The sequence below is a fragment of the Cricetulus griseus genome (genome assembly GCF_003668045.3).
Source record: "Cricetulus griseus strain 17A/GY chromosome 1 unlocalized genomic scaffold, alternate assembly CriGri-PICRH-1.0 chr1_0, whole genome shotgun sequence".
Taxonomy (NCBI): Eukaryota; Metazoa; Chordata; class Mammalia; order Rodentia; family Cricetidae; genus Cricetulus; species Cricetulus griseus.
The window spans coordinates 208,945,580-208,956,830 of record NW_023276806.1 but is presented as its reverse complement, the minus strand read 5'-3'; the positions used below and the strand labels follow the sequence as shown (position 1 = coordinate 208,956,830).

General features: G+C 42.4%; 1 long non-coding RNA gene across 1 annotated transcript; it reads right to left on the bottom strand.

Annotated features, from left to right (window-relative positions):
* Positions 1-1,929: 1,929 nt before the first annotated feature.
* On the bottom strand, positions 1,930-6,416 carry LOC118239599. The gene is made up of 4 exons (XR_004772170.1): positions 6,313-6,416; positions 4,672-4,845; positions 3,654-3,814; positions 1,930-2,375 (listed from the first exon to the last, which is right to left on the bottom strand). It is a non-coding gene; the product is annotated as an uncharacterized LOC118239599 (long non-coding RNA).
* Between the last annotated feature and the right edge of the window lie 4,835 nt (positions 6,417-11,251).

The following is an 11,251-nucleotide window of genomic DNA, read 5'->3' as shown; positions in this document are numbered from 1 at the left end:
AGCATTGTAACTAATACAAGTCTCTCTGTGTATTCATTTAGGCCTAACTTGGGCAGGTGGCTGGTGTAAAGCTCACACGTGGCAGTGGGGCTCAGCGGCTTTTGGCAGAAAGATTTATTGTAACATTTATCGTAACAGGTTAGTACTCAATCCTGATCAAAAGTGGCTTTTTTTTGTAACATAGGTCTTATGCTACCCAATCACTTTTTATTTTCCCCTCAAAGAGAAGCCAGCAGACTAGACCCTTACATAAAGTCTCCCCAGGCGTGAATCTCCCAAACCACATGAATCTTCAAGCTTTCTGAAGCCAAGCTTGGTTCCCTCATTGTACTTGCTTATGAAGACGAAAGAGGTGCAAGCCATTTACTGAGCCTTCGGTAGACATCCAGCACTAAACTTTATAGCCGCTGTAATCATCAAAAGAGCCTCTTGTGTAGAAGATGTTAGCACACTCACTCCACGAGTGAGAAAACTCGTGAATTAAAGGTTCTCCAGTATTAATCAACCAGTAAATAAGTCAAGATCTGAACCTGGTGTTACTTCCTTGTCATACTGCAACCTTCAGAAAATTCCCAAGTGGCCTATGGTACTTATTCTTCATGTTTTTTAGAAGATTGGTCATTCAACTCATAGAGGATATTTCCAGGATTGTTTTAAATATGGAGTGGGTGGTTTGCCATCTAGATCAGCTTTTCCTGCATGTCAAAGGCAAGATTGCTGAGCAACCCAGAATCAACCTCAGAATAAAAATTTGTTGCCACACATTTGGGGAGATTTTTCAAACATGGAGGAAGATTAGAATGCCATGGCTTTGCTGATGCTGACTCTCGTTTCTTGATTGGGCTATCAGACAGAAAGGTAACAGTGACCAAAACCAGGGACTTAACTAATGTCATCCTCAGGACCTGTCCTTGGAACCGAGACTCTGTCCCTAACAGCACAATTCCTCAGTGGGTCATTAGAAGAATGTGTGTCCAGATAAGCTGTCAAGATCACAAACAAGCATCTACATGGTGACCACAGATGGTCCTTAATAGGTTTTCCATAGCCTGATAATAAGCTTCTCCATCCACCCTGTAAGCCAGATCAAGCCAAATTGAAAAAATAGAAGAACAGGTTAACTTAAGCAAAGCAACTCCTGGTGGGTTCCCCAGTCCCCCAAGATCAAGACCAGAGAAGCCAAGTTGGAATGATATTCATGTGCGATGCTCTTCTCAGGAGCTCCCTGCATACTAGGCTAAGGCTAAGGATGTCTTGAATTTATGCAACTCCAGACTAAAGCAGAGAGCCTGTAGGCGAAGGGTGGATGATGTATCTGCCACAAGCTGGGTTTATTCTCAAATATGGTCAAAACCTGAAATACTTAGGCGGGGACTTGAGTTGCTGGCGGCATCAGGGGAGGAGTTGCAATAGTCACCAGGAATGGGAACTGGGCTTTTTGACCTTTCCTTTGTTGGAGATTCTCTGAGAGGGTGGGGTTTGGAGGAGGGGCGGAATGGGACTTTCCGGATCATGCTGGGGCTAGCTGGATGCTCCATCTCAACAGTCCTCTGAGGAGAATCCCACTTTTCTTTGTACAAGAAACTGAAAACCTGTGACAAAAATTAGAATTTTGCCAAACATAGGGATTTAAATGATAAGGTGTCTGCTTGGACTGAGGCCTTTCATTTCAGAGAAGGATAAATAACACAGAACTGTGCTGGTTGTATGTCTGTATGTATAACAATTTAGAAGTTTCCCTCATCAGGGCAATGGCTTCTGGTCTTGTTACTCCTATTGTTTTATTCTTAATATATATCAATTAAATTATTGCAGGTTTTGGAATAATACATTCTATTCAAAAGTCAAAAGAGATCATTTATTTATTTATTTATTTATTTATTTGTTTTTTAAAAATTTCATTTTACAACCCATCCACAGTTCTCCCACCCCTGCTCCCAACCCCCATCCACTCTCTCATATGGTGAGGCCTTCCATAGGGAGTCAACCAAGCCTGGCACATTAAATTATTATTTTGAGTAAATAATAATGAATACAGACTCTGATGCCAGGGAAATTTTAAGAGTTAGAAGGCAAGCTCCTCCTTTGACAAACATTAAGTCTGAGCAAAGGTCACAACAAGAAGGCAGCATGTGCTGGAGGTCTGAAACTCTAGAAACTTGCGATCTGAGAAGCCCAACTAGTTGTGCTGACACCACGGTCTTCATTGTTCTCTGCCAAAATGACCTTGGATTGCAGATGAGGCAACATCAAATTCTTATCTTCACTCTGGAACTCAGGAGTTGCATAAATTCAAGACATCCTTAGCCTTAGCCTAGTATGCAGGGAGCTCCTGAGAAGAGCATCGCACATGAATATCATTCCAACTTTCTGCCCTAAGTATAAAGCAAAAACGTAATTGATAGAAAGGCCTCTGTAGTTGGAGCCAACAAGGTGGTCAGAGGTCTGGCTCAGCCTCCCTTCATCAGCTGGTCCCGAGCGCTTACTATGGGTCCTACATTACACAGAATGCCTTATATGGATCAATAGAGAGAAACCCCAGAATGATATGTAGTATGTGCTACTAATATTAACCTCCGATTTGCAGATGAGGAAACAGAACCAGAGAGTTAGGGAGTTCCCAGTTAGGGAGCTCATCTAGTATGCAGTTGGACTAGGATTCAAACAGAAGTACTTCTCCAAGCACGCAGGCTTTAATCACTGCACAAGTGGGAAACCTTGAACCCTTTCCTTCCTTCATCAGATAACTTATCTCAAACATAAAACATATGCCACCCATTTCCCTATTTCGAGTGATAAGTGAAATGTTAGAGGTTACAACACTGCTATTCTATGGTCTGATATAAATCGTAAGTGCCGCGGGAAAGGCAGATCTCAAAACAGGGTGCACATCCAGCGCCGGGCTCAGCCACTCATTCTTTGAGCTTCCCATCAGCAAATTCAGACCTCATTCTCTCAGGTAATCAAAATAATATAGCCAAATGTATTATATAAACTACCAAAAGTTGTCTCTTGTATCACTGTGATGACATAGAAAACCAATGTGCAGCCTAAGTGGAAAGGAAGAGGGAAGACAACCCTGGCAAGGAGCCAAGACCAGGACCCGGTGCCTGAAGGCCTTCGGAAGGCTGATCATGTTGACCATGGATTTATTGCTTTGGGTGTGGCATCTAGTCTTTGGGTGGGTATTTTTTCCACAGTTGGCTGCCACTATTTGTTTTACTTCTATTCCTACCTTCCATTAGAAGTTATTTATTCATCAACCTTTTCTTCAGTTATCAAAATATTGTGGAGCACTTACTATATACTCGGTACTATGTTAATCATGTCAAACACTGGAGATATGATAGCAATTAAAACAGAATCCTTGCCCTTATGGAACTTGCATTTGAAAGGGGGAAGCATGTAACAAAGAAGTGATGATAACTGCAAGAGGTACGTGCTGGGAGGAGATTAACTGTGATAGGGGAAATGGTGGGGCAGAAGAGGCCCAGGTGGGGTAAGGTAGTCCTAAGAGTGGGAAGCTGAAGACAGAGAAAGACAGGCAGAGTTAGGGTCTCTCTTAAAGGAAGAAATGGAATGACTTCTTTTGGGGAGTAAGGATTCGAGACAGGGTTTCTATGTGTGATAGTCCCAGATGTACTAGAACTTACTTTGTAGAGCAGGCTGGTCTCAAACTCACAGAGATCCGCCTGCCTCTTCATCCCAAGTGCTAGGATTAAAGGTGTGCACCACCACCACTCAGCTGGAATGACTTCTTGATGGATCCAATTGGCCAATTAGGAAAAAGGGCTCAAAGATGACAACTAGCCTTCTGCAGTAAGCAAAAAATAAAAAATAAAAAAAAAGACTGTGCTCTGAATTTACTCATATATGGAAAATCGAAAGAGATGGTTGGTTAGGTCAGGAAGCCAAGAGACCATTTGGGATATGTTAATTTTAGAATGTCTGTAAGAAATTCAAAGGTCAAGTTGAGGATACAAGCCCAGAATCCAAAGGAAAGTTTGATATTGAGGAGACTGTCAAGGGATGTCATGAGCTTACAGGCAGTACTTAAAATCATTTGTTGTTAATTTTCCTTTGGTTGTTGGCATTTCAATTAATAACTGAAATCTGAAAAACTTATGGGAATTTTTAAAATCTCATTAATGCAATATTCAGAACATTACACATTTCATAAAGGAAAAAAAAGCATTTCTGGCTGGAACCAAAAAGAAATTGTCAAGTTTCTGCAAGTCATACCCACAGTGTAATTCTTCCTGCCTTGTGAGAGTCTGGTATAAAAGGAGACAGGAAGTAGACCAAGACAAAGCTGAGCTGAATTCCAGCTCCACCTTTGCTAGCTGTGTGGACTTTTTTAATATCTTTAGTATCTTTAATCCTATGCTAAACAATTTATATAATAGGAATGCCCTGTCTTGAGAGTTGTTGGGAGAATTGTAAATATCTTGGAAGATTCCTAGCACAAAACACTGCTTAGTAAAAAGTAGCAATATCTAATTTTACTTCTTCCGCACATATTAAGTATCATGAAAGTTACAACTTTTTTCTATACTTTGTTTTCCCTATTCCTTCAATGGCATTTCCCATCCCTCCATTCAACAGAATCTGCTCTTGTCAACGTCACCCCCATGGGGGCTGGAATGACAGTTTAGTCTGTAAAGTGCTTACCTTGCAAGCATGGTAGAGGGCTTGAATTTCATCCTCAGAACCCATGCTAAAATGTTGGGCATAGTGGAGCTTGTGTAACCCTAGTGCTGAGAGGCAGAGATGGGAAGATTCCTGGGCTGGCTGGCCCGACAATTCAACCCAGTTGGTGAGTTCCAGGCCAATAAGAGACCCTGTCTAAAAGAACATAGACATTATACTTGAGAATGACAAGCAAGGTTGTCTTCTGTCCTATAAACACACACACACACACACACACACACACACACACACACACACACTCATATGCATGCACACATACACGCATGCACCAGTCACTGAGATACTGAATCTGTCAACTTCACGCCACTGCTCACCATCATCCAATCAGCGGCTCCCTCCCTCCCCCTCGATCGGCTTTGTCTCAGTGACACAGGTCATCCTCAATTTACACACTTGCCCAGGAACATCTTTTTTTTTTTTTCCAGATTTTTTTATTTGAATTAGAAAAAAGATTGTTTTACATGTTAATCCCAATTCCCTCTCCCTCCCCTCCTCCCCTACCACCTTCCCAACTAAAACCCTACCAATCACATATCCTTTCTGCTCCCCAGGGAGGGTGAGGCCTTCCAAAGGGGGTCATCAGAGTCTGTCATATCCTTTGGGATAGGGCCCAGGCCCTCCCCCGTGTATCTAGGCTGAGGGAGTATCCCTCTATGTGGAATGGGCTCCCAAAGTCCACACCTATGCTGGGGATAAGTACTGATCTACTACAGAAGACCCCATAGATTTCCAAGTTCTCCTCATTGACACCCACGTTCCTGGGGTCTGGATCAATCCCATGCTGGTTTCCCAGCTATTAGTCTGGGGTCCAAAAGCTCCACCTTGTTCAGGTCAGCTGTTTCTGTGGGTTTCACCAGCCTGGTCTGGACCCCTTTGCTCATCACTTATCCTTCTCTGCAACTGGATTCCAGTTCAGTTCAGTGATTAGTTGTGGGTGTTTGCTTCTACTTCCACCAGCTGCTGAGTGAAGGCTATAGGATGGCATATAAGTTAGTTGTCAATCTCATTATCAGGGGAGGGCATTTAAGGTAGACACTCCTCTGTTGCTAGATTGTTAGTGTCATCGTTGTAGATCTCCAGACGTTTCCCTAGTGCCTGATGTCTCTGTAAATCTAAAATGTCTCCCTCTATTATGGTATCTACCTTTCTTGTTTTCTTTTATTCTTCTCCCAACTCAACCTTTCTGCTCCTTCATGTCCTCCTCACCCCTCTTCTTATCCCCTTCTCATTCTCCTAGCTCCATCTCCCCTCCCCCCATGCTCCTAATTTGCTCAGGAGATCTTGTTCCTTTCCCCTTCTCCAGGGGACTATGTACAGACGATACATTCATGGAGAAAGAAATCAGAGAAACATCACCCTTTACAACTGACCAGGAACATCTTTTTCAGCATCCTTCTGCTGAATTCATTCCTCCAGCTCAGACTCCAGGCACTGAAGTAACTGAGGCTCTATCATGAAGCACTACACCAACCCATTATTTGACTGTTCCTTCCTTCCTTCCTTGTTACCTCCTGTCTTCGTCAGTGTCCAATTGCTGTGAAGAGACACCACGACCATGACAACTCTAATTAAGAAAAGCATTTAACTGGGGGGCTTGCTTACAGTTTCAGAGGCTTAGTCCATTATCATCATGGAGGGGAGCACGGTGGCAACAGGCAGGCAGGAGCTGAGAGCCACATCCTGATCCGTATTCCAAGGGATTCTTTTGAAACCTCAAATCTCACTCCCAGTGACACACTTCCTCCAACAAGCCACACATACTCCAAAAATGTCACACCTCCTAATCCTAATCTTTGTCAAATAGTGTCACTCCCTAATGACTAAAGCATTTAAATATATCTTCTGTTGAATTCCAAATTTGTATATTCAACTACCTATTTGATATCTTCTTATGTTAAACAGCTCAAATTCAACAAAGAAAAAATAAATTCTTGATAGTATCTTCCCCACAAGTGTATTATCTTTTTTGGTTGTTTTTTGTTTGTTTGTTTGTTTGTTTTTTGCCAAGACAGGGTTTCTCTGGGCAGGTAGTCCTGGCTGTCCTGAAACTTGTTCTGTAGACTAGGCTGGCCTCAAATTCACAGATCCGACTGCTTCGCCTCCCAGCCTCCAGAGTGCTGGGATTAAAGGTGTGTACCACCACCACCCAGATGCAACTCTTTTATCTCAGAATTGTTATCTTTGTCCAGTCATGGCTCTCTATCAATGTTCTACCCATCAGCACATGCGACTAACTCAGTTTCTAAAATACATGCACAATCTGCTTCACCACTGCCGCAAATTCCAAAACCTAGGTACCATCATTTCTCATCTGAGTAACGCTGAAATCATTTTCAAACTTTCAGCATAATACAGTTTGTTCGCACCCACTCTAGTGAGCATTTGAAAACATAAACTGGGTTGTGTTGCTCTATTAGCTACTTTTCTGTTGATGTGATTAAAACACCACGACCAAAGAAACTTATAGAAAGTGTGTTTTGGCCTCACAGTTCCAGAGGGCTAGGGTCTGTAATGGCAGGGACAGCAGATAGCAGTCATGGCTGCTGGACCTGGAAGCCAAAAGCTGAGGACTCAAATCTCAAACCACCAGCAGGAAGCAGAGTGAGCAGAGTATAAATGGGGAGAATCTTCAACTCTTGAAGTTCAGTCCCAATGAAGTGCTTCCTATAGAAAGGCCACACCTCCTGAGCCTCCCAAACAGTGCCACTACCCAGGGACCAAGTATTTAAACGTCAGAGCCTAAGGGGAACATCCCCATTCAAACCATCATACATGCCTAAAATCATTTGATGGCTTCTTATTGCAGTTAGGATGTTCACTAGTCCTTTAAAGCTTATGAATGGCCCTCAGCTTCCTTCCCACACTTCTCATCCTGCTTCTGCCCTCTCTCCAGAACACTGCCCTTCTCACCTAGCCAGTCTGCTTCCCAGGATCAGGCCCCAATGGTTGTATTGTGTTGTTTTCTTTTGCTTTATCTTGTTTTGTTTTCACCAAGTAGACTCTCTGCCATAACCAGGCTGTTCCCTTCTCATTATACTTGAAGAGGCCTTTCTGACTAGACTATGGCAGCCTGCTCAGTCATATTCTGTCACGTGATCTTGCTTTACTCTGCTCACTACTCATGTTTATTTGGAATCATCTTCTCTGTGTGTTTATTTTTGTGGACATCTCCCCTCTACTAGAAGACATGCTCCAGGAGAGCTGGAACTCATTCTTCTTGTTCACCTCTGTATCCTCAACATCCAGAGGGAAACTGACACCAACAGATATCCAACAGTGTTTGCCAAGGAGAGAACAGTAGTTGCTGCTCCTATGCCTAAGGCTGAGAGAAATGTGCTAAGGAATACTTCCCTCTATTTGGTTAGATTTTTGTTATCTGGCCAGTTCTTTCTGCTCTATCCAATCGCCTTTTCTTGTCTTGAACCACATCCACCTACACTGTAAATCTTACTGTTTCACCAGATTCAACTGGTTATGAAAACTACTTATTCCAAGCATCTTTTATTTCTCTCTCATCCTTTCCTCTCCATGTATACTGTCTCATCTCAAGCCCTCGTCCTCTTTTATCAAAGAATATCCCTGTTTGATCTCCTTTTCCCAGCTCCAGTATGGCTCAACACAATAGCCAATCTTTCTCCTACACACATTTTCACAGAAGAGCTTCCAGAGTCTCTGCCTTTTATACTTGGTCCTAAGCCAAATGGGAAGGGTTAGTCTGTGAACAGATCCTGCCTCCCTCAGTGAGAGAGCTCACAGCTCCCCTTCATCCTCCTACACTCTAGCTATTCCTCAGTCACTTTCAAATGGCCTGTTCTGACCTCTTTGCTGTGGTACAGAATGCTCCGTTTGCTACAATATTCTAATAGTGCCAAGCCCTTCCAACTGTATGTTGAAAATCACACTCCCCCTTTAACCAATTCAAGGGTCTCTTCTGATGAAAATCCACCCCCGGTCTATGTTCATCATCAGGCCTTCTCTTCTGTGCTATCAGTAATGCACACATTTGTTATTTCACTTTTCGAGCTATATGATCATCCCTCATGACAGGAAATACATTTCATTCTCACATCCCCAGCACTCCGCCTCAATATTACATTAATAATATTTGTTGATGGAGAGATAAACAAAGACCTTGATGACAAATATAGTCAACCACTCAACAGAAATATGCTATTTAACATAAGAGTTGAATAGGCTTTTTTTTACAATTAGCCGGGTGTTAGTGGTGCACACCTTTAATCCCAGCACTGGGGAGGCAGAGGCAGATGGATCTCTGTGTGTTCAAGGCCAGCCTGGTCTACAGAGTGAGGGCCAGGATAGGCTCCAAAGCTACACAGAAACCCTCAAAAAAAAAACAAAAAAAAAAACAAAAGAAGAGTGAGAGCGAGAGAGAGAGAGAGAGAGAGAGAGAGAGAGAGAGAGAGAGAGAGAGAGTTGAATGGGCAGTGGTTCCTGTCTATACTTCCAGCACTAGGGAAACTGAGGCAAGATTGTCACAAGCTTGAGGTCATCCTAGGCCACATAGTTCTTCATCAGGCTTAATTATAATGTGAGACCTGTTTCAACACACACACACACACACACACACACACACACACACACACACACACACACACTCACACACACACACACACAGAGAGAGAGAGAAAGGGTGAGGGGGGAGGGAATGTATTACCAGAAGAGGGTATGGGATAGCCTGGATCTATGGAGCCATCTACTGTGGGTTCTGGGAATCTAAACCCAATCAGGTCCATTGGAAGAGCAACAAGGACTCTTAACACTGAATCATCTCTCCAGTCCCAGAATGGCTTTTTTTTTTTTTTAACACCAACAATCTTTTAATGATGAGAGCTCCAGATTAATTGGGAATTCCTAATCCAAATCACAAATCAGTTTGTTTAATAGTCCTTGAAAATACAGAAAAACTGAGCAAATATGAAAGGAAGGCAAACACTAACAGTTCTTCCAGGGAGTTCTGACAATCCACAACCTCTAAAGGGAGCAATGTTAAGTGAGAAATGCATTGTAAATATAAGCCTCTCTGTCGCTTTCTCACTCTGTCTCTGTCTGTCTGTGTCTGTCTGTCTGTCTGTCTGTCTGTCTGTCTGTCTCTCTCTCTCTCTCTTTCTCTCTCTCTCTCTCTTTCTCTGTCTCTCTCTGTCTCTCTCTGTCTCTCTCTCTTTTTAAGGAAGGAGTTTTTACTCCCTCAAACTGTCTGGAAGACTAAAGGAGACCTGTATCTCAATATACCATAACCTACTTCTATATAAAACAAACAAAGGGATCTTCCTTCTTCCAAGACCTGTTTTTCTACTGTTAATATCATACTACTTTTATAAAGTTCTTCTTAGTGCCAGACAAGCTGCCTAGAAGAAGCAGGAAACAATCAAGCTGCCTGGAAGATGTTTAGACCAACCGAGGACCCTCTGTAATCTATTGAGAGCTGCCTGCAGGCTGTGCAGTGTGCTCCAGCTTCACCACTTTGTGGGCTTCGGTGATGAATCTGTCTTTGAGTCATTTCTGTACCTGTAAGTGACACCTCACCCATAAGTGAGTGACCTCAATACAAGTCATGGCACTGGGGGGGGGGTGCATAGAATTCAGTGTGTAATATTGCTTACCATTGATGGTTATAATTTACTGCAAGTATTATATCATGTTGAAATTTGCCCTAGAAATTCTATAAGAAAACAGGGCTTAAGAAAGGAAAACAATAAGTTCTTGTTAAAAAGTTAAAGAGCACTGGGGAAGAGTTCCCCCATGCAAAACGTAGTTCTCATCGTTCTGTTGCCTGCACTGACTGGCTCGCCAGATTTTCAAAGCAAGACCAGTACTGAAAAGGTTGCAGCAATGAGAAATAGGAAGTTGGAGCTACAAAAAGAAGCCTGAAAAAGGAAGCCCAGGACTGGCGGAAGTATTCAGTTCACTTTTGACCAAGAAGAATTTTACATAAAGATTTGGTGATGAAAACGCCCTATGAAGAAACCAGAGCCATCACTGCCTAGATTAGAGCCAGAGGTCAAAATCAACAAGATGAGCCTCCCCTCTCCATAAAACTGCACTGTCCTCCACTTGCAGAGGCAAAGTGATGAGCATCGAGCCCCTGAAGAGTGAGTGCAATGTGTGGAGTTCTTATCTTGGTACAGGCTTCATAAAGGAGCCTGTGGCGAGACCACTTTTGCATTTTAAATGCTAGTGTAAAAAAAAAAAAAAAAAAAAAAAAAAAAGAACTCCTTTTGAGATAGCAGAACCAAAGGAGATTTCTGTAACACCCTCAGTGGAGGGCAAGTTTCAGTAAATGACTGTACTTGATAACATTAGAAACTAGTACACATTTGAAAACAGATCCTTACTTAAATATAGAAATTTTTGCTAGTCAGATTTTTTTTCCATTTTTTCATTCATTCACTCATTTATCCAGGACTATTTCTCTGTCTTTACTATATCTTTTTCTTTTTCATACAATATATTTTGATCGTGTTTTTCCCTTCCTCTATATTCTCCCATCCTTCCAACCTCCCTACTCACCCAAGTTCAAGTT